This window comes from Notamacropus eugenii, chromosome 2, assembly GCF_028372415.1.
Source record: "Notamacropus eugenii isolate mMacEug1 chromosome 2, mMacEug1.pri_v2, whole genome shotgun sequence".
NCBI lineage: Eukaryota > Metazoa > Chordata > Mammalia > Diprotodontia > Macropodidae > Notamacropus > Notamacropus eugenii.
The window spans coordinates 420,315,566-420,337,118 of NC_092873.1; the positions used below are offsets into that span (position 1 = coordinate 420,315,566).

Below are 21,553 nucleotides of genomic sequence, written 5' to 3' on the forward strand. Positions count from 1 at the left end.
CGTTACGTTTTAACCATATGCTGAAAAGTATGCTTTTTTCTCATAGATTCCTGGAAAGGGCCTTGTTTTTATTGTTTGGTCATTTCAGTTGTGTCCAACTCTTCTTGACCCTGTTTTTCTTGCAAATATACTGCAGTGGTTTGCCATTTCCTTCTCCAGCTTATTTTACAAATGAAGAAATATGATGTAGTAACCTGCTTAGGATCACACAGCTAGTAAGTGTCTGAGACCAGATTTTAATTCAGAAAGAGTTGTCTTCTTGCCTCCAGGGCTGGTACTTTATCCACTGTTCCACCTAGCTGTTTCAGTCTGTCAGATTCTGGAGTTATAGAACTATAGAATCTCAGAGTTGGAAGGATGCAGAGGTCATCTGGTCTCATCTATACATAAACAGAAATACTCTCTATAATGTCCCTTACAAGTGCTCATTGAATCTTGACTTGAAGGATTCATTGCTTAAGGAAGACCTCCCTACTATCAGACAGCATTGGTTTTTAGTCAGTTTATTCTTATAACTTGCCAAAATCTGGATCTCTGAAACTTCACACATTCCTTCTAGTTCTCTCCTCTGAAGCCACATAGAATAAATCAACTCTCTCTTCCATATGGCAGGCCTTCAAAAGACTTGAAGATTACTCTCATGCTCTTCCTAAGTCCTTTCTTCTCAAGGCTAAAATCCCCTATTCCTTCAATGGATCGTTCCGGGTACTTCCATCACCCTGAAAGCCCTTTTCTGTACATAGAAAGGTGAGCTATCAGTAGTAGGGCATTACCCTGGTCTGCCAGTCAAGCAACTGTCAAAATTATTCACTAATTCAATAGTAAAAGGAGTTTATACAATAAGGGAATTCTAAAGCAACTATCAAGGAATTTTGCTCCTGGGCAGATTGTATTAGGACTCTGATGAAGTGTAATATTATATCTTGTCATAAATGATCATACTTAACAACACTATTCATAGTAACATACAGGCAACATGACACAGTAGGATAAAGAGGTTGGTCTTAGAGTCAAAAAGACCTAGTTTCAAGCCTTGCTTCTGACAATGATCATGCATAACCATGAAACTCTCAGTGACCAAGCACCCCTATGACTGTCATAAATGAGTTTCCAATCTGCATTGATGGAGGGTATTTCCACTCCCCAAAATTCCCTATGCTCATAACATTATAATTCTGGAATACACCACCCCAAATCATAGTAATATTAATACCCTCCCTAAGGTTGGAAGGGGGAGGGAATCAGTATTTATTAAGTACCTACTATATCCCCAGCACTTTGTAAATACTACATCATTCGATCTTCATAGCAACCCTATGAGGTAGGTGCTATTATGATCCCCATTTCACAACTGATGAAACTGAGGCAAGCAGAAGTTAAGTGACTTACTCAGGGTCATACCTGTAAGCTTCACCTGAATTCAAACCCAACCTGCACCCTAGTAAGGTCTGAGGCTGGATTTGAATTCAGGTCTTTCTGACTCCAAGCTTAGTAGTCTACCCACTGTGCTACCTAGCTGCCTCTCAAGAGGTTTCATTGTTACTATTCTTACTATTATGATATCTGTGTAAGTCCCATTTTACAGCAAAGGAAACAGATAAAGAGAGGACCGACAGATAAAATGAGACTTGACATCCAAGTAATTTAAACTCAAGTTGGCAAATCAGGGGAAAGACCTTGGGACAAAACGTCTTTTCTGTTTCCTATTCCAAAACTGAATCAACCAAGCTCTTTCCCTCCTTGGGTAACTTTGAAGTTTCTCTACCACTACAGACTCCATTGCAGTGGACAAAAATGATTATTATCAGTAATAACTCTACCTGGGAGGTTAACAGCTTCACTTACTTCCCAAATCTACAAGACAGGTGGGATGCTATGGGCCTATTAGGTGCTGGGGACCTGAAGGACACAGGAAGAATCCTGTTCATTTCAAGTCCATTCTGCTCTCCTCTAAGCCACTTACCTACTTCCTTTGAGGAAAGGAGGGAAAAAAAAGATAAATGCTCACAGGAACTGATGATATAACACTGTGCAGCTGCTAATGCATATGGATGTGTCATGCAAATGTCCCCAGCAGAAACAGATTCTTTAGTTTAAACCTGCAACGCATTCAGCAATAAAAGAGTTTCCAAATCAAACTGCTGACTCCTTTTTTTTCCCCTTATCAAAACACCACAGCATAGATCTTTCCAGGCAAAGTAAATCAAAAAGAGAGGCAGCTGGAGAGAACCAACTCTTGTCTTTCCCTGGATGTCAGGTGTGTGCTACCATTCTGCAGATTAATTTGTGAAACTGGAATAACTCTGGGGGGGCTACACCTCAAAAGAAGGTTATGGTGTCAATGCCTGTTGATTTCTTCACAAAGGCCTTGTGTTTGAAAAGGAGAGGTAGTCGTTCACCAATATTTTCCTGCCTAAATAAAATGTGAATTGTTTACACCTTTTTATGCACAGAACATAGATCAGTAGAAAGCAATGGAATGCAGAGCATAAGAGAACCGTTATCTGTTCATTTACTCTTTTTGTAATATTTGAGTCCTGCAGATATTTTGATAAGTTGGTAGGTCGAAAGAAAAGAGATCAAAAGGTAGAAGCAGAAAAACAAAAAGAAAAGAAACTGAGTAAATTAGGTAAGAAATTTTTGCCATATGACATTTCTAAAAGGGTGGATTTGAGTATTTCATTTAGCTGTGAATTTAGTGGGATATATATTTCTCTGGCTAATGACACCACCTCCTTATGGAACACTTCTGGATTGGGGCATGAAAGATGTCAAAGAAACACAAACTATTACCTGGAAGAGAAAGTTAAATAGTAACTTGAGAATAATTCACTCGACTTCATTAAGCCTTGAGTAGAAATATCAATTTTCCACTTTTTATAGAGCTGTGAGCTGAAGTTAAGTACTTAGAAAACTGAGAGTTGGAAATAAATGTAGAAAAAGAAAATGAATATGTAGCCTGGGATTAGAATGTCTTTGGATTTTTTTGGTAGTCAGTGCTGATATTTTTGTAAGTCAGCCAATTGCTTAGAGTAAAATGAGAGCCAACAGTACAAACCGAGTCCCGGTTTTTCTTAGTCGCTTGAACTTCTCAGACTCAGGCTTCTTTCGCCTCTGAATAGCCTTGGCTCACAAAAGGCTATATAGCCTCCTCCTGAAATGCCAGCTGGGGTTACTAAATACCTACGTTTGACTTTAGCCCTCTCTCATGAAGAAAAGCTCTGTCCTCCTGCGTGTGGTCCCATGGTTTGCTTCCTTGACTTGTGAAAGTGAAAGGCAATGGGGGGAGGGCTAACCTCGCCCTTTCCTTCAGGGCTCTAGGTTTACTTTGGGGAGAGGAGAAGCAACAGGGCTGTTACCTTTCCATCTGAATTGCAGGAATAGATTGCTGTCCTTTAAGAGCAGGTGAGAGACCTGAGCTCAGACAGATAGGTTGTCTTTCAAAGAGGGAGGGAAGGATGGAGAGAGAGAGAGAGAGAGAGAGAGAGAGAGAGAGAGAGAGAGAGAGAGAGAGAGAGAGAGAATCAACTTAGTTGAGATCGCTAGAAAGCAGGCGTTAGACCCCTCCCGTCATACATCACCCCCTATCATCCCCACCCCCATTCCACCACTCCCCACTTTGTCTGCCCCGAAAGTTTAAAGGAGGAGAGAAGCCTCGAGGAACATCATTGACTGTTTTCCCCCCTTCTAGAGCTTGGAATAGCCTGAACGATTCCAATTTGCCCCCTCCCACAACCTTCCTTTCCCTTAACGCAGACAATTCCTCACATGCATCTGGCTGCGCAAACGGAGCGAGTTTCTATTTGAGTAATATACATATTTCTAGGGGGAGGCTGGGCGGCTGCTTCTTCGCTGGGTCAACGTGTTAATTAAAAGTTGGTCCGAGTTGGTCAGCCCGCAGTCCCAGATGTGCTTAACAGCATGCAATTAACACATAAGGCAAATCTTTTTGAAGATACCAGAATTGAAAACCCCAATAGAAACTCCACACCCCCACCCCTTTAACATGGACGAGCAATGGCAAATGTGGAGGGGGGGGTAAGTCATTAAAAGACATAATTAAATGTGGGCCGCCGATCTTGAAGGGTGTCCTGTTAAAAAAAAAAATTCCCCAAATCTATATATTTCAAAAATAAATAGCAAATTGATTTTTTTCTCCAGGACGAGAAGGCATGGGATCTGTTTCCCCTCCATTCCCACACCATGTATATTAAACAGCGAGAGAACTGCGTCCCTCGCTGCTGATTGACCTCCCCAGCACTTCCTACTTTCGCAGGACTTCAATATAGGGCTCCGCAGCGGAGAATTGCAAAGAGGCTCTCTCTAAGCTAGATTGGTTTTTACATCTAGGGATAATTATCTCGCGCTCTAACTTCCAGATCGTCCATTATTAGTTTCGAAAAACTGTGTGTGTGTGTGTCTGTGTGTGTGTGTGTGTGTGTGTGTGTGAGTGGGGGGGGGGGGGGAATGAGAGAATGAGAGAGATTATGTTGCAAATAAAAAGTCTAAACAATCTATTTATATGAATAGGGAAATAGTGAAGACAATTATGATTTGAAGTGGAGAAACAGCAGTTCCTAATACCATTTGTCTAAGGCTGCAATAGTGCATCTACTCTGTCCTGCAGGGAGGAGACAGGCAGGCTTTGCTTTCTGTTTTCAGGCCTTCCCCATGAAATTTGTCTTCACCATCAATGTTCTCATTGGGTTATTTGCGTTACATCACATTATTCATGTTTCTTTTACTTTCATCTAACCCCACGTGAGGACTTATCTATCTACATATATGAATACATATATTCTGTCTTCATCTCTGTGTCTGTTCTCTCTTCTATTCTTTTCTTTCTTTCTTTCTCTCTTTCTGTCTCTGTCTCTTTCTCTCCCCTCTCTCTTCCCCCCAAAATAGTCAACTACACTCATTCCCCTCAAGCCCTCCCTCACTCCTTTTCCAACCTGTCCCCGTTCCCTTGCAGGTCCCTTCCTAAAAAACACGAAGCTAGATAAGTGTTTTTTGTATTATACAAGCCACTTTCCTCTAGTCTCATAACTTCTAAGCAATCAACTGGAGTTTGAGGAAGTAGGTTTAGGGATCCCACTATCATAACCCCAAAAGGAAGGGGAAGACACCAACCACTAGTTGTCTTTATTTTCCTAAACTAAAATATCTAACTGGCAAAATATAATGAAAAAAAATCATGAAGTAGGTTCATCTTGTTGATTCATTCAGATCTTTGGCCTGGGGGAGAGGGAGAGAGAGAAGGAAATGGAGAAGGAGGAAGGAAGAAGAAGGGGGGAGGAAGAGAAAGAGAGAGAGAGAGAGAGAGAGAAAGAGAGAGAGAGAGAGAGAGAGAGAAGCAGAGACAGAGACAGACAGACAGACAGAGAGACAGAAACAGAGACAGAGAGATACCTGGTAGACAGGGACACTCAGGGACAGACTATAGAATATCTGGAAACCGACCAGATTTGTTTGAATGTCAGCTTGAGAAAAAAGCCTGAACTATGATTTAAACGCCAACCGAATCATTGTCATCCATGCTCTCTGCCACCATCACCCCCTCCCTCTTCCTTCCTGTCTCTCCCTCTTTCTCGCTTTTGTAGGATACAGAAGGTGAATAATGAAACCATTTTGCTAATAGTTTATGAGCCATGAGATTGGAAATGTATATGGATAGACCAAAGCGCCAGACTAAAATCACTTGAGAGGAGCGCAGGGCTTTGCAGAGAAGAAATGCTCTGCGCCCTCCCTCCCCAGTCCAGAGGAGAGAGGAAAGAAAGGAGTGGAATCGTGTCTTTCCTTTTTCCCTCGCCCTCCCTCCCAAGGTAGCAAGAGCGAAGTCCCAGTGGAATCACTCAGTGAGAAACAACCTCAGACCCTACTCAGTCTTCCTGGGGGTCTGGAGCAGGAGCGAGATGAATTAGGGAGATGGGGAGATAGAGAGAGCGAGAGATAATCGTTATCACCAGGATTTTTCTGCCGCTGATGGGATCTAAAAAGATCCATCACACCCGGCTGCTTTCCCTTAGGCAGAAAACAAAAGAAGTGAGCTGCATCTGAAGAAAGTGAAATGAGGAAGGGTTTCCTCTGTCTTTTTCTGAAGTAGCTGTTCCCCTAAATAAGTCCTTAACACTCCTGCCAGCACATCTAGGGAACCCTACCCCCCTAAAAATTGCCCCGTCCCTATAAAAAGAGTTTCCTGCCTCTCTTTGCCTTAATATTTCGAAATTTCAAATATCTTCCTGAAAATTCGTGGTGGTGGTGGTAGTGGTAGCAGCAAGAATGATGAGAAGCACTGAGGACAGCTCATAGTGATCATAGAAGCTGCTCTGGCCATCTGATCCCTACAGACTGCACTAAGGGGAAAAGGGAAATACAAGTTCCAGGGACTCCAAACACTCTGGAAAGGCCAATGGCCAGTAAGAGACCGCCCCACCTCTGTCCTGGTTTTCTTGGGGAGAGGGAGGTGGGAAAAAGGGTGGGGTCAGAGACTGGGAGAGGGAAAGTGCACCAGGTCTCTGTTTCCCAAGATAGGTCAATTGTTCCCAGCAGGACTGCCGTGACAGGTACGTGGCCTGGGACCATGGGGCAAGTGGGAGGGGGTGAACCTCCCAACTCCCCAGCTGTGACCTAACCTTTAGCAGCCAAACTGACAGAGAACTAAGCAGCCTCCACAAGCTCCCTATACATCCATGTCTGGAGAGACAGGAGGTTGTCACTTTGAGGGAAAGGGCAACATAAAAATGCCAGGAAGTCTTGTAACGGTGAAGTTGCAGCGCAGGCACAGAGGTGCATCTGTAGCTGGCTTAAGGTTGGTTTGGTTTTCCAATAAAGACACATACACCTAAGTCCCCAACAGAGCCTGAATATGAAGGGGAAGAGGCTGGGGAAACAAAGGGGAGGGGATTCAGAGAGAAGGAATGTAGATTCTGTTATTCTTCTATCTTTTCCCCTGCTTTCTATTTCTTCCTAAGTTGATCCAGGCTCAGTGGGCCTAATCATGAATTACTTTCGCTTTAGGATGGGCTCTATCGGTGGGAGGGGGCTTACAGTGGAGCCAGTCCCAGCAAGACCCCTTCCTTCCCAACCAGCACCTGTAACACTGTAGTCTTTCCCTTCTGGATTTCTCTCTCAGGATATAAACTCCTGCTTAGAGAAAAGAGTAAGGAAAGAAGGAGAAAAAAGACAAGAAAGGAGAAAAACCTTCCCATTTCTTTGTAGAAGGAAGGTAGCTGGGTCACTGATGCTCAAGGGAAGAGGTAGAGGGAGGGAAAACTGCTGCTCATTTAGGGTTAATCCCTACATCTGAGGGGTCATTTCCAGGCCTCATCTGGAAATTGGGCCTTCAAGAAAAAGAAGGCATCACAATGTTATTTGCCCTTCTCCCTTGTTTTCACCCTCACCTAAAACATTTATCATTCCTCTGTAACAGAAAATTTTTGTTGCCTTCCCCCACCCCTTTAGGGGACATGCCCTGTGGAGGACAGAAAAGGCAGCGATTCAGGAAATGGACCTTTATTCCTGAGCAGTCTACTCCTAGTCTGGTGGATTTTGGAGGGGACAGGGAGCAATTAGGAGCAATAGCCCCCTTCCCCACCTCCCACACTCCCAAACTTCCCTTTCAAAAAAGAAGTGCCCTGAAAGAAAACCAAAAACGAAACAATCCGAGCAGCCAGCGCGCCGCGGGTCTGGAAATAGCAGGAGTGAAAAGGAGGACAAGAGGTCAAAATCAAGTTGGAATCACTGAATCAAGAGAGAAAAGGTTCGCAATGTCCTAGGCCCTCAGAGTGCTTCTAAGAAACTGGCTTTCTGCAGAGGAGTAGCACTCTTCCTGCAGGGGCTAAGAGAGTTGCTGACTGAAAACACCAAACCAGCCTTCAACCCTGGGAGGAACCCAAGGCATTTCTGCACCTTTGCTATCTCAAACCAGTAGTTAAAGATGGGATCTATGCCAAAGATGAGGAGGGCATCGGTGGTTTTGTGAAAAAGAGACCTGCAAATCAGGGAACCCACCTGTCATTTTGTATTCACTCTCTCTCCTTCTATCTCACCCTTTCCTTCCCTCTCAAAATAGCGATTGTCGGTACTCCTTTAAGTTCCCCTTTCAGAAGACTGAGAAAGAAAAAAGAATCCTGGCAGTGTTTCCTGAGTGCACGCTCATCCAGTATCTTCTGAGTGCACACTCGGCCTGATCACCTTATTCTCCCCGGCATTGTAGATGAAAGTGGACCCCAGCTTTCCCACTACCATCCCCCAGCCATTCATACACTAACAGTTTACTCTCCCTTCTCCCAATCCGCTTCTCCCTCCCCCTATTAACCCAGGAGCTAACTAGATTAAACTTTCCTTGGTATTTTTTTTTGTTCCCCAGTGACTTGTCCCCTCCACTTTCTGGCTAAGGTTGATGGGAGGCTTGGAAAGAATACCAAGAAGGACGGTGGGGATAAAGCTGGAGAGACAAGGGTGAAGGGACTCTTCCCTCCCTTCCTTCAACCTCGAAAGTAAAACAAATACAACTCCTGAGAATTGCAATAAAATCAAAATACACTAACCCACACATTTCTAATCCTCCCCCACCCCTAACTTTCACTCCAGCAGCTGCATGAGGGGGAGTCTGGTCTTCCCTGGGAAAGGGGGGCTCCTGCGCAAAATTACGCCTTCTCCTCTCATTTGTTAGCTGATTCTATCAAAAAGTTCTCTATTTATAGGCTACACACACCAGGCAGGAGTAATCTCGGCGCTCTGGCTTGTTGGTTTTCCAGCGAGAAGTGAAAGCGTTCCCCGTATCGCTTGAGTGTGTGTGTGTGTGTGTGTGTGTGTGTGTGTGTGTGTGTGTGTGTGTGTGTGTGTGTGTGTGTGTGTGTGTGTGATCCTGTTTTGTTTGGTGAATTGTTTTGTTTTGTTTCTGCCCTAGCTGCTACCATCTACCGGGGGAAGAAAGCGGCAAGATCCCGAAGCCACCCATACACTCGCTAGTTGTTGAGAGAGCGGATCCTGCAGGCAGGCCAACCATGTGAGTCCGCGCCGCAGACACACTCCGCACCGGCAGGCTGCGAGCCGCCGCAAGTGAATGCGCACTCGTCCTTGTCCCTGTGCGTGTGTGTCCCCGCTCACTTCCCTGCCTCTCCCTCTCCTCCTCTGCCCTTTTCACCTTGCTTCACTCTTCTTTTCTCCTTCTCTCTGTATTCACTCCCTATCGCCTCCGGTTCGCATCCTCTGATCCTTCTCTCCCCCTCCCCCTCGGATCTCAACTCTGTTCAATTTGCGTCTAAGAAAAAAAAAACTAGCCTCACTTTCTTTTAAAGGGGGAGAAAAAGCATGAATCAGTGTAATAGGGATAAAAGGAAACTACTCAAGGGAGGACTGCGAGTGGAGGGCGGCTAGATGGTGGAAAGGATATTTTTTTCAAATGCACCGGAGCAGATGTGGGAGGTGGGAGTAAGGGTTACGGTGTGCAGATAAACGCCTGACCCCAAAGTCTCGGAGGTGACTTGGACTTGGAGGTTACTAAGAGAAAGTGGCGTTGTAGCACGGACGTTCGGGTCAATGCCTCAGCAATGCGAGTATTGATCTATGCAAATCACACAGACCGTGAGACAATCAGTCAGGGAAATCGGGGTGGGGATGGGGGGGGGGGCCGGGCAGAGGAGAACTGTGAAGTGGAGAGAGAACAGACGGTGAGTTATACTGCAATCCCCAGACAGAGAAGTAGGAAGAGAGTTTAAGGTGTCTTTCTCCTCACCACGCATAGGACTAAAATCGAGTCCCGGCATTTGAGGTGATGGAGGATTGAGGAAAAGATTTCGGAGACTTTCTTGTGACGCATGCCTTTATTACACTAGTCACACCAGAGATAAAGATTACGTGTGTTTAGGAAACCAGGGGTCAAAACAGAAGTCTTCGCTCTTGTGTAGTGATTTGCCTGTCTGGCCTAGGTCTTGACATAGAAGGGGAGTGGGGCGGGGTAGAGGCAAGATAAGGTGTTGCGGATTACCTGTGTTTCTGGCGCCTGGAAAGGACAGTGGGAAAGGTGGAGCAAGTGGAGGCCCTTGGGTGTATGGTTCTTTCTGTGCACGCAAGTTTGGGGAGCAGGGGAGGATGTGTGACCTGTACTGGAATAAACAGAAATTTCCCACATGAGAAAAGGTTTTGAGGGTGAAGGGGCCAGGGCAGGGGTGTGTGTGTGTGTGTGTGTGTGTGTGTGTGTGTGTGTGTGTGTGATTTCGCAATCTGTTCACACAGGCACCCAGAGAAAAGCGCTAAAGTATTTCTGGGGCGGGGGGGTGGTACAGGTAGGGATAGGTGGTCTTGACGATCCTCCGAGACTACTCTTGCTTCTTTCCCCTTTATGCCTTTCAAGCTACTCTTCCCCATTCCATGGCCTCGAACTTCGGATGTGTAGCCTTTTCCCACCACCCATCACCAAGTTCTCGGGGGGTGGGGGTGGGGGGGGAGGTGCAGAAACTTACAGTAAACGTCCTCTCTAGCCTTTGGAGGGGAAAAGGCGAGCGTCATTCGTGGCCCGCTCCTCTGCACTGAACTGACCACCTTATCTCCTGCACTGAACTGACCACCTTATCTCCCCAAGAGCGTGATGAATTAAGACCCAGAAAAACTCGAATGACTGTGCCTGAGGCAGTTATAAAAGCGATTGAGGGTGTTGCCGCCACAAATGACTGGCTCAATTAATCCACCATCACAGGTAGAATATAACCTTGCTTCCCCTTCCAAAGCACACATTTCGATGCCTTTCGCTGAACTGACACTCAACGCTAGATATACGCTCCTTGTGGCCAGGGGTGTTTTTGCCTTTCCAGCACAGTGGCTGACCCTAGTAAGAGTTTCATTGATTGACTGACCCCTTTCAGGCCAGAGTCTTGCCTGGCTCGGACTGGCATAGGGATCATAGGGTCTTTCACTGGCAGCAGGCCATAAACACAACTTTCAGAAATCCAACTTCATTCTGGGACCCAAGAGTTGAGGGCGAGTATGTCCTCAAACTGAACAGCTGAGTAAATTGTTTCATTTTCCACAGCTCTCAGAACTATGCTTCTGAATGTGGGGAATGTGAGTTAGAGAAAAAGTCTCTCAGCTTTCCAGAGGTGTGTAAGGTCTGGAGAAGGGCAGGATATATCTCTTACAGATTCACCCACTCCCCTAGATTTCTATCTGACAGAGGAGGAAGGGAGGGAGAAACTCGTTTGCCCAGTTACTGACTCTCAACTTTCAGATTTTTGTCGCTGTTATTGCCCCTTGTCTCTTTTCCAGAAAACTTTTTTTTTTAGTTTTTAGAGGAAGAGGAAAAAAGGAGAGAAAAAGGAAGAAAAACAAAGAAGAATAACAACAATAGGATGACAACTGTCTTGTTAACTTGAAGTACAGGTTTCTCTTTTTATAATATCAAGGCTATGGGCTCTCCTTTCTCTTCTCCTGTCCTCTCTTTCTTTCTGTGTGTGTGTGTGTGTGTGTGTGTGTGTGTGTTTGTGTCTTTCTGTCTCTGTCTTTCCTTCCTCTTGTTTTTATGCCACTCATAGCACATAGGAAACACTCCAGGTGCTGGGATGTCATGTTATCTAAAAGGGAGGGTGTGTGTGTAAAAGCTCACAGACATACTCTCTATTACCAGGGTGCTTAATGACAAACTTCGATTGCTTTTTTTTTCTGAAAGGTTCAACTTTGAGTGTTCACAATGAGGTCGAGTAAAGGGAATGGGCAAGGCATGTCAGTGTTATTCTGATTTTTTGAAATTTTCATAGCCTTTTTGAATAAGAAGGGCTTATTTCTAATTCCTTCTAGGGATGAAGATCGCAGGAATGGGAAAGTTCCTTTCAGCCAAGAGAGAATGAACTCTCTCTACTCTTGTTTTAGTGCAGTTTTAAGAGGGAGATCTATTATCCTGATTTTGTTACAAGCCAAGTAAAGATTCAACTTCCCCTGGGTACCTTCAGTGAGGGAAGGCAAAAACAGATAGGAAGGAGAAAAGGGGAACACAAGGAAAAAATATGAAAAAGGAATTGAAAGAAAAAAGTACAGGCAGCATTTGGAGTAGCAAGTTCCCAACCTGTTGGAGGATCTTCTCTGTACAATTATCTTCTCGTCATTTGTTCTCTAATGTCACAACTTTTCTCTTGCTTTATGTCTAGGACAGTAGCTGAGCAGTGGGATCTATCTTAGACAATAGATAGAAAGGCCTAGTACTTTTGATCAGATTAATTTGTGATAAGTTTTCCATAGTCAAAATTTGCAAATGACATGAAGGAGGAGGGAAAGAGAGAAAGGAATAACAAAGAAAGAAGGGACAAGGGGAAATGACAGCTATGAAAAGAATGGTTCTTTTAGGGTGGTAAAAATCCTTGTTTCCAAGTTTTAAAAAGCAAGAAACAAGAAACCAGACGGAGAAATACCATGGTCATGGAAATGGAAAATGGCTGAAAAACACTATCTATTGATGGAGCAAAAAAAATGTCAGGGTTGAGATTTTCAAAAGCAGATCTGCACATGAATAAATTAGGCCTAGGAAGGAAATTATCAGAGGCTCATTGAACAGACTAGCTACCTACCTTACCTGCACTTCTAAGCAGTTCTTAAAAAACCTTTTAAAAGTAATTATTAGTAGAAATTATCCCTATATTAAAACAATCAACAATAACATCTGAGTGATTTTTCTAACTGCTTGGCAGGCTAGTTAGCAGTACTGAATTTAGGGTGATTCACTGCTAAAAGGCAGAAACTAGAAGTATAGAATGAACACAGGAATGGCCAAAGATTAAGGAATAGTATATCCCAGGCTTCCCTTGGCAACTGCTACTTCTCTAATTCTGACAGTCACCTGCCAGTGTAAACACCAACTAGGCAACTCTTTGATGTTTATCAGCAGAAAAAAAGGATCCGCCCTTCCTATTAGTTATTTATTTTCCTGTAATGATGAAATCTTTTAGTGTTTTCTTCTTCTTCAGGAAGGAATCAATAGCAAATACAGAAAAAGATTATCTAAACTTTTAGATAAGGTTTAGATAAGCAGTTCCTCTGATGTCCAGTTTGGGCTACAATTTCACTCTCTGTAGCACAGATTCTTAACATGTTTTGGGTCATGTATTCCTTTGGCAGTCAGTGGAACCCATGGATTCCCTTCTCAGAATGATGTTTTTCAAAGTATTAAATAAGATATAGTAAATTACAAAGGAAAACAATTCTATTGAAAAACAATTATCAAAATATTTAGAAAAATCAAGTTCACAGATCAAAGATTAAGAACTGTTGTTCTATAAGTATAAGATACAAAAACTTCTCTGGCCACTATCAAAAGGGTTAACTCTTGTCTTTCATCAATTCCCATCCCAAATCTCCAGGTAGCATTTGAGGATCCATATTTTCAAAACATTTGCAAACAAGTCTTGCTATAACCCTCAGCAGCAAAAATAGTTAAGAAATAATTCATACCAATAGAGTCAAGTTCATAGCATCCAAGTAGGGATTTGTTCTCAGAGTTCTACAAAGAACATGAAAGAACTCCCTGAAGTAAAAAAAAAAGGGGGGGGGGCACTGAGAAACTGAGGAAATTCTCTTTTAGTATTTTATTTACCTATTAATTGTTTAAAAGAGCAGAGCATTGAAAATGAGAGGAAAGAAAAAAAGTTGAAGAAAACAAGGTTTTCTGAAATAAAAATACTTTCTTCTTCCTCTGGTTGACTTGTATATATCTCCCCTTTAATTTCATTCTCTTCTTTAACAAAAAAGATGACATTCTCAGACAACTTTAATTTCAATATTTTTATTTTTTCATCAGAGCTTAGTTTTTCAAATTGTACATTTCCGAATGTAGCCATGTGTACTTAGATATCTTGAGTAACCTCATTAGTGTCTCCTATTCTGAATTAAGTTGCTTGCTGTTTATAGTTATTCTTTATCTACAAGAGATTGTGTTCAGTTTGTTTTTCTCCAAAAGCTTCATCATGTAGCTAGGCACAGAGTGGGAAGAGCACTGGACCTAGAGTGTGGAGGACCTGAGTTCAAATCTAGCCCCAGATATTTACTAACTATGTGAACTTGGCCAAGTCATTCAACTCTGTCTCAGTTTCCTCATCTGTAAAATGGAGATAATAGCACCTACCTCCCAGGATTGTTGTGAGGATGAAATGAGATACCTGAAAAGCACTACGTAAGTGGTAGCTATTATTACTAAAAACAAATGTGTTTCCATTGAAGCTCACAATTGAGCCACTATAGTTCTGGGAATTCAGGCTAAACCTACCTATGTTTTGATCTAAAATAGATATTTGAGAGGAGCATAAGATTTTCAATCTACATTATCCAAATATTTGTATAATCCTTTCCTTCCCCTTAATCTGTGTAAACGGGTCAGACTGACATTTAAGTAGATTTATTCCCTCCATGGTAGCTTTCACTTTGATGAGACGTCATGAAAAGCAAACAGAAAAGTTTTCAAGCAGAATTTTTTCTATGTATGATTTTAAAGTCATAGCAAAGACAATGAGCACAGCACCATGGGAAGAGAAAATTCAAACTTTCCTAAAAACTTGATTTATTCCCAGAATTTTCAGTGGAGCTATGTCACACTCATTTAAATAACTGTGTTTGCTGAAATATGTGAATGTATCAATCCATTCACCAGAGATATTTTGATATTATTTCCTCAACATGGAAGATGAAAGTTAGAAGTGGAGGATATGAATAGGTGTAGTTGTGTTCAAGACGAGTCCCACTATTGGTTCCTGAGAAATACCCTCTGATTGGACAATTCCACAACAGCTGGAATCATGTTGGATGTTTGGTGGTCTTGCCTCATCCCTAAAAATGACCACTTAAAACAGAGGTAGATCAGCTTCAGATTTCACTTGTTAGCTCAGGGAATATTATAAGAAAATGCTTACTATTTTCTTATGTGAGGAAAATACTTTTCTGACTTAAAATGTTTACTGTATTCCCCTTCCCCATTTTTTGAAACAATATTGCATTTGAATCATACTGATAGGAACAATATACACCTCCAGGAGAAAGTGTTTCATTGGTTCGAGCTAAGGTCCCCAAACTTTTTTGACTGTTAAAAATTTTTAAGCTGTGCCATATGCCACTCAAAATGTAAAGGCAAGTGGCATGGGTGCTTACTAACCCAGTCATTGCCCTAAAGCACAGAACTTATTGTCTAATGGAGCATTGCACCAGTTACCAAGGGATCTAGAGATCGTTTGGATCTGTTGGATACTTGGAGGGATGATTTTCTCAGTGGCATTGGCACAGCTATGGCTGTAATATATCTTAAAATACATATACAGCATTTACTTTTTATATTTTATGTTAAACATTAAAGCATAGTGGAAAGAGAGATGACCTTAAGCCCTCTAATACCTAGTGGCTGTGTGGCCCTGGGCAAGTCTATTAATCCCTATGTGACCTTGACAATTCTCTAAGTTTCTAGTTTGTAGAGAAGGTACTAACCTGAAGTGGTAGTAGTAGTTTTCTCACATGGGAGTTCCCTATAAACTTCTCAATGAAATCACAGGCCCAGTCCCTATCCCTGAATATGTACATGCTCTATTGTATTATAATTATGTATATTGCAAACTTCCATAAAAATAGAAATTAAAAAAGGATGAGATATTTGAAATAATATTGAGTCCTACCAGAGTCAATAGGGAGCTGCTGGAGTGTACTGGTTGGGCAATGACCCAGTCACATCTACAATTTCAGGAAATTGACTTGGCAGCTATGTGGGGATGGATTGGAAAAAGGGAGTCCAATTAGGCAGTTATTGCAATAGTCCCCAGGGGTGAGGAACCTGTGACCTTGAGGCCGCCTAGGTCCTTAGGTGCTACCTTTTGACTGAATCCAAGTTTTACAGAACAAATTCCTTTATGAAGGGGATTTGTTCTGTGAAATTTGGATTCAGTCAAAGGGCCACACTTGAGGACCTAGAGGGCCACATGTGGCCTTGAGGCCACAGGCTCCCCACCCCTGCTCTAGGCTAAAAGTTTTGAGAATTAAGGCTGTGTAAATAAAAAACATAGGGACAGATGGGAGAGAAGTTGTGGTTACAGGAAATTACAAGATTTGACAATTTATTGAATAAGTGAATTTAATGAATTAGTGAAGTGAGTGAGAATGAGGAGTCACTGACATTGAGGTTGTAAATAAATGATGGTGCCCTCTTATAGGAGGGAAGATTATCATGAGATGGATCATAAACTATCTATGTCTGCTCATCCTATGAGATGTACCATATGCCACTCAAAATGTAAAGGAGGTGATATGGGCTCTTACTAACCCAGTCATTGTCCTAAAGCACAGAACTTGATCTCTAATGGAGCATTGCTCCAGGTACCAAGAGATCTGGGGATCGCTTGGATCTGTTGGATATTTGGAAGGACATTTCCTCAGTAGCATATGTACAACTGCTGCTATAAGTGTAAAGTTATGAGTTAGATTGTCATTGACCTGAAGGGCTTATGCCTGGCTCAAAAAAGGAAGATGAGAGTTAGAAGTGGAGGATATGAATAGGTGTAGTTGTGTTCAAGATGAGTCCCACTGTTGGTTATTCCTGAGAGATACCTTCTGATTGGCCAATTCCACAACAGTTGGGGTCATGTTGGCTCCCCACGATACCCTTCCTCAGCACTTTGGAGACCACTAGATCAAAAGAAAGTAATCAGAAGAATAAGACAACAAATAAGGGGTCTTTGAAGTGCTCCTCTGTGCCTTCTCTTAAATTTCTTGTATCTGAAACAGTTGTGGTTGGTGGCTGCTAGTTTATATTCAAGCAAGTATATTGACATGTGATAAATGATATTACTATTCTCACCAGAGCTATTAATGTGCTGTAATATTAGAGTAAAACTTATTCAATGCAATTCACAAGGGGAAACTCTTCCCTACACAAATACAGTAATCAATAATGGCTAAATCAGCTAAAATGCTGACAGTGCAAATTTGGAATAGAGAAAGAATATTAGAGAAGTTGGTGTTTCTTCTGGCAAACTGAACTAGACAATGACAAACCGAAAATGCCATTCAAGGATGGAGGGTTAACAAGAAAGGGCAATATTAAATCAAGGGACTGATTGAGGAACAGTTGTCTGTCAGTGATCTTCTGGGATGCAGTATTTCACCACTGAAAGGTCTTTGGAGTTGTGTGCTTAGCACTGAATGGTGGCATTATAAGACTATGTGTCTTTTTGTATCATGTACACACATTTCTTACTCATAAGGAGACGGGGTAGGGGACTAGTGGGGAGGATTCTTTTCTATTTCTCCACAGCCTTCATTTTATTAAATGTACTTTATTAGACACTGTACTAGATTGCCACTGTAAATGTGTGCCTAAAGTTACTGCTGTAATTTGAGGAAAGGAAGCAGTTCAATGACTTTAACTACCCTCACTGGGAGAAACTCCTGAGAAACTCAGATATGTGTCAATCCTGGTGAATGAAACCTTTTATCTCAAGAGGCTGTGGGTGGTGTTTTGTCTTTTTTTTAAATCACATTAATCTACCAGTAAATAAATTTTAAAAGCCTCTTATGTTTAAATAACATTAAGGATCTGTCTTAAACCAACAACAACCAGGAAAGTCAAAGGAAAGGCTGACAAGATGATCTGAACACAGGAGTCTCTCACGTGCAAAGTGCACACACGTGCCTATATAAACCTCAAGTGACTTCTTTGTGAAATTCCTGGAAGGAAAGGGAAAACCACAGAAAGAAAGGTCGCCATATAGTCTGGGAAAGGAGATACTGGATTGTTTTAATACACTCTAAAAATGATTATTCTGTCAAAAGACAACAAAGTAGAGAAATATTATAGTAGGACATACATTCTGTCTATACAAACACACATCAGTTTTGTGGAGAAGCAGATGAAAAAAAATGAACCTACAGAAGAGTTAGGTGAATTCAACTCTTTGTTCTATATCTTATTGCTTTCAGAATGGTTTGTGTGTACGGGCACTCATGAAAAATGAATGGACATATTCATAAATAGGTTTTTTTTTAAAAAGGCCACATTTTAAAAAATGAGCAAAAGGGAAGTAATGAAAAAACCCTATCATCATGATAATTATGTACTTCTTCAGGTTATTGCTGCTGTCGCTAGTTTAAAGGTGTAGTTGGCTTGTCAACCCTGCAAAGTGAGCTACCCACTGAGTGCTAAGCAGCTTTGTTACTGGCCCCTTGAGTAAAACTTGAGCCTGTCCTTGAGAAATTTAAAGTTAGGGGCTGGATGGGACAAACACATGAAAAAAAAGCATTAGCAAAGCATAAACCCAAGTACATATTGACTCTGGCCGATATAGGTAATTGTATGGCAAGTTTAGGAGAAGCAAATCTATCTAGCATCCCATCAATCAGCCTATCTGACCCCCTGAAACAGAGGTGGATTAGCATGAGGTTTTGTTCATTACCCTTAGGGAGGTTAAGGAAATGTGGATCATTTACTATATTCCACTCACCTGTAACACACTGTTTAGCTACTTCCAGATTCCTTGGGTCTATTTGGAGGCAATAGCTTTTCAATTTCTAGCTGGTAAATTACTTTATTGCTAGGCATAGCCGAGATGCATAAATCTAAGAGCAAAAACATTTAATTAGGTTGTGAAATAGTATAAATAACAAAGGAAATTAAGCGGTTGAACATTCTCTATATCCATACACAAAGAGATGCAAACTTCTACTTATCCAGGTGAGTGACATTCTAATTCTTCTCTCATCCTTCTGACTGCCAAGCACAGTGGAAAGACACAGCCCCTTTAGAACTCACAGGTCCAATGAAAGATACTTAGAATGTAGTACTATCTCTCAGGACTCCTTTGGAAAGCTCCCAGCTAGGCTCCAGGATCATCATGGTCCAGATGTAACACTATGATTTGTGGACGGATATTTGTTGTTCTTGTTCAGTCATCTTTCAGATGTGTCTGACTCTTCATGACCCTATTTGGGGTTTTCTTGGCAAAGATGCTAGAGTCCTTGCCACTTCCTTTTCCAGCTCATTTTATAGATGAAGAAATTGCGGCAAACAAGATTAACTAAGTGATTAATTAATTGCCCAGGGTCACGTAGCTAGTAAATGTCTGAGACCTGATTTGAACTCACAAAGAAAAGTCTTTCAGACTCTAGGTCCAATGTTCTATCCATGGTGTTACCTCACTACCCCTTGTGGATACATTTCAATATACTTGCTTGAATATAAACTAGCAGCCACCAACCACAACTGTTTCAGATACAAGAAATTTAAGAGAAGGCACATAAGAGTACTTCAGAGCCCTTATTTGTTGCAGTATTCCAAGGGGTCATCTTTTTTCTCCCTAGTCCTATCCATACTCTGCTTCCTGTGTCTGTTGGTGCCACCTACTATCTTTTATGCACCCGGTCCCATGCTTTTTAGACCTCTGACCTTATAAGATCTCTTCATGTGCCAGAGTTCTTACCTAGTGATGCTAGGGGCTAAAACACAGGCCCTCTGGGAGATGTTCTTTCAACTGCAAACATTATGTTCATTTATTCTTCCAGAATTTGATTTCATTGAACATCATGGTGGGGTAGAAAGTGCACTGAACTTGGGATAGAAGAGTCTTGGGTTCAAGTCCCAGTTCTGACACTGAAGCTTCCTATTCTGCAATGAGGAGCTTAATTTATCAGATCTATAGGCTGCTCATCTGTAAAATAAGGCAAACAATAGGAATATTTGACTACCTACCTCAAGGGGTATTTGTAAGGAAAGCATCTTGTAAACCTGAAAGTGCTATAGAAATGTTAGGTTTTTTATTATAAGTAAAAAAGCAAATGACAGTTAAGCCCATTTCAAGGATTTATTTGAAAATCGAAACCCCAGCATACAGGATCAGAGGTAGAGCTGGAAGCAGTGGTGTGTTGGTACATGTTTAACAACCAGCTTTCTGGAAAAATGAATCTATGCCATACTTTTAGGTTTAGTCTGCATTACTAACATTTCCTCTATCACTTTCACATCTGGACCATCAACAAAGCAATAAACCAAGCCCTGATCTGTAGCATTTACTGATTATTGGTGGCAGCTAGGTGGTACAGTGGATAAAGTACCAGGTCTAAACTCAGGAAGACTCCTCTTTCTGAATTCAAATCTAACCTCACACATTTACTACTGTGTGACCCTTGGCAAGTCACTTAACCCTGTTTGCCTCAGTTTCCTAATCTGTAAAATGAATTGGAAAAGGAAATGGCAAACCACTCCAGGTCCACTTTGCCAAGAAGACACAAAATAGAGTCACAAAGTTAGATACAACTGAAAAACAACCAAACTGAACTGATTACCCAAGTATAAATACTCACATTGAAAATTTAGCAATCAGTTGGCTATCTTAAACATGTATTAGCTGGTTCCAGCACTCCCACTGTCTGGAAAGAGACCTTTGAGGAGGCTGAGTTCTCCCCATTCCTCTTATTGATGAAACGCAGGGTCCCATAAAGTGATTTGCCCAAGGTCACATAGGGAGTGACAGAGGCAGGATTTTCACCCAGGTACTTTGAGTCTAAAAGTAGTAGTCACTTTTGCAGTGTTCCATGGGTTTTTTTTATTTTAATTTCTTTTTTCATGCTGACTCTTCATATACATTAGGGAACACTATCCTAAAGCTTTGAAAATGGTTGTTTGATATGAGACATAATGATAATTCTATTAATTATTTAGGTACGGATAGGTGACAATGCTAGAAATGGGAAAAGGACTTTAATTCCCTACAAATATGGAGTCCTGTCATTTCTACCTTCCTAATATGTCTTATATGATGCCTTTTCCCTTTTGTCATTGCCCCTCCCTGATAGAAGCCTTTATTACCTCACAGTTGGGCTGTTGCAATAGCCTACTGGCTGGTCTCCTTGCTTCAAGCCTTTCCCTACTCCAATCCATCCTCCACTCAGCTGTCAAATCAATCTTCCTAAAATGCAGGTTGGACCATATCACATCCCCCACTGCCCCTTTCAATAAACTCCTTCTTACCTCCAGGATCAAATATAAAGTCCTCTGTTTGGCTTATAAAGCAACTTCATATCCTGTCTCCTTCCTACCTTGCCTATCTTTTTACACCTTACCCCACCTGGTACATACTATGTAATTCAGAGATGTAGGTCTGATTGATATTCCTTACTTATAATGCTCCCATGTCCTGCCTTTTTTTTCTTCTCTCTCCTCATCTCTGCCTCCTGGCTTCTATGCTTTCCTTAAAGTCTTACCTGTTGCAAGAAGCCTTTCCCAGTTAATCTTAGTGCATTCCCTCAGATTACCTTCTCTCCCCATATATCTGATTTGTACATAATTGTTTGCATAGTTACTCCCATTAAACTATGAGCTTCTTGAGAGTAAGGACTTTTTTTTATTTTTGCTTTTCTTTGTATTCTTAGCTTTTAGCAGTGCCTGTCACACAGTAGGCTCTTCATAAATGTTAGTTGACTGAATGGCTGACTATAGTAAATGTCAGACCAGATACTTGTTAGATTAAGATGCCAATTTGTGACTTGATTTGTGATAGAGGAGCCAGAACTGACTGGAGTTTGGGGAGAGTGACATATGGTCGCA

General features: G+C 41.8%; 1 protein-coding gene and 1 long non-coding RNA gene across 3 annotated transcripts in view; one reads left to right on the forward strand and one right to left on the reverse strand.

Moving 5' to 3' along the window:
- The window catches only part of LOC140529287 (uncharacterized), a 67,810-nt gene that overhangs the window by 17,685 nt on the left and 28,572 nt on the right, over positions 1–21,553 (reverse strand). The window lies entirely within an intron of this gene.
- Positions 8,747–21,553, forward strand: part of ESRRG (estrogen related receptor gamma) — a 686,396-nt gene continuing 673,589 nt past the window's right edge. The window contains exon 1 of one of the 2 annotated variants that reach the window (XM_072647831.1): positions 8,747–9,010. The gene's annotated coding sequence lies outside the window, so the exon portion shown is untranslated. The remainder of the gene's footprint in view (positions 9,011–21,553) is intronic. The other variant, XM_072647828.1, reaches the window with a different exon arrangement.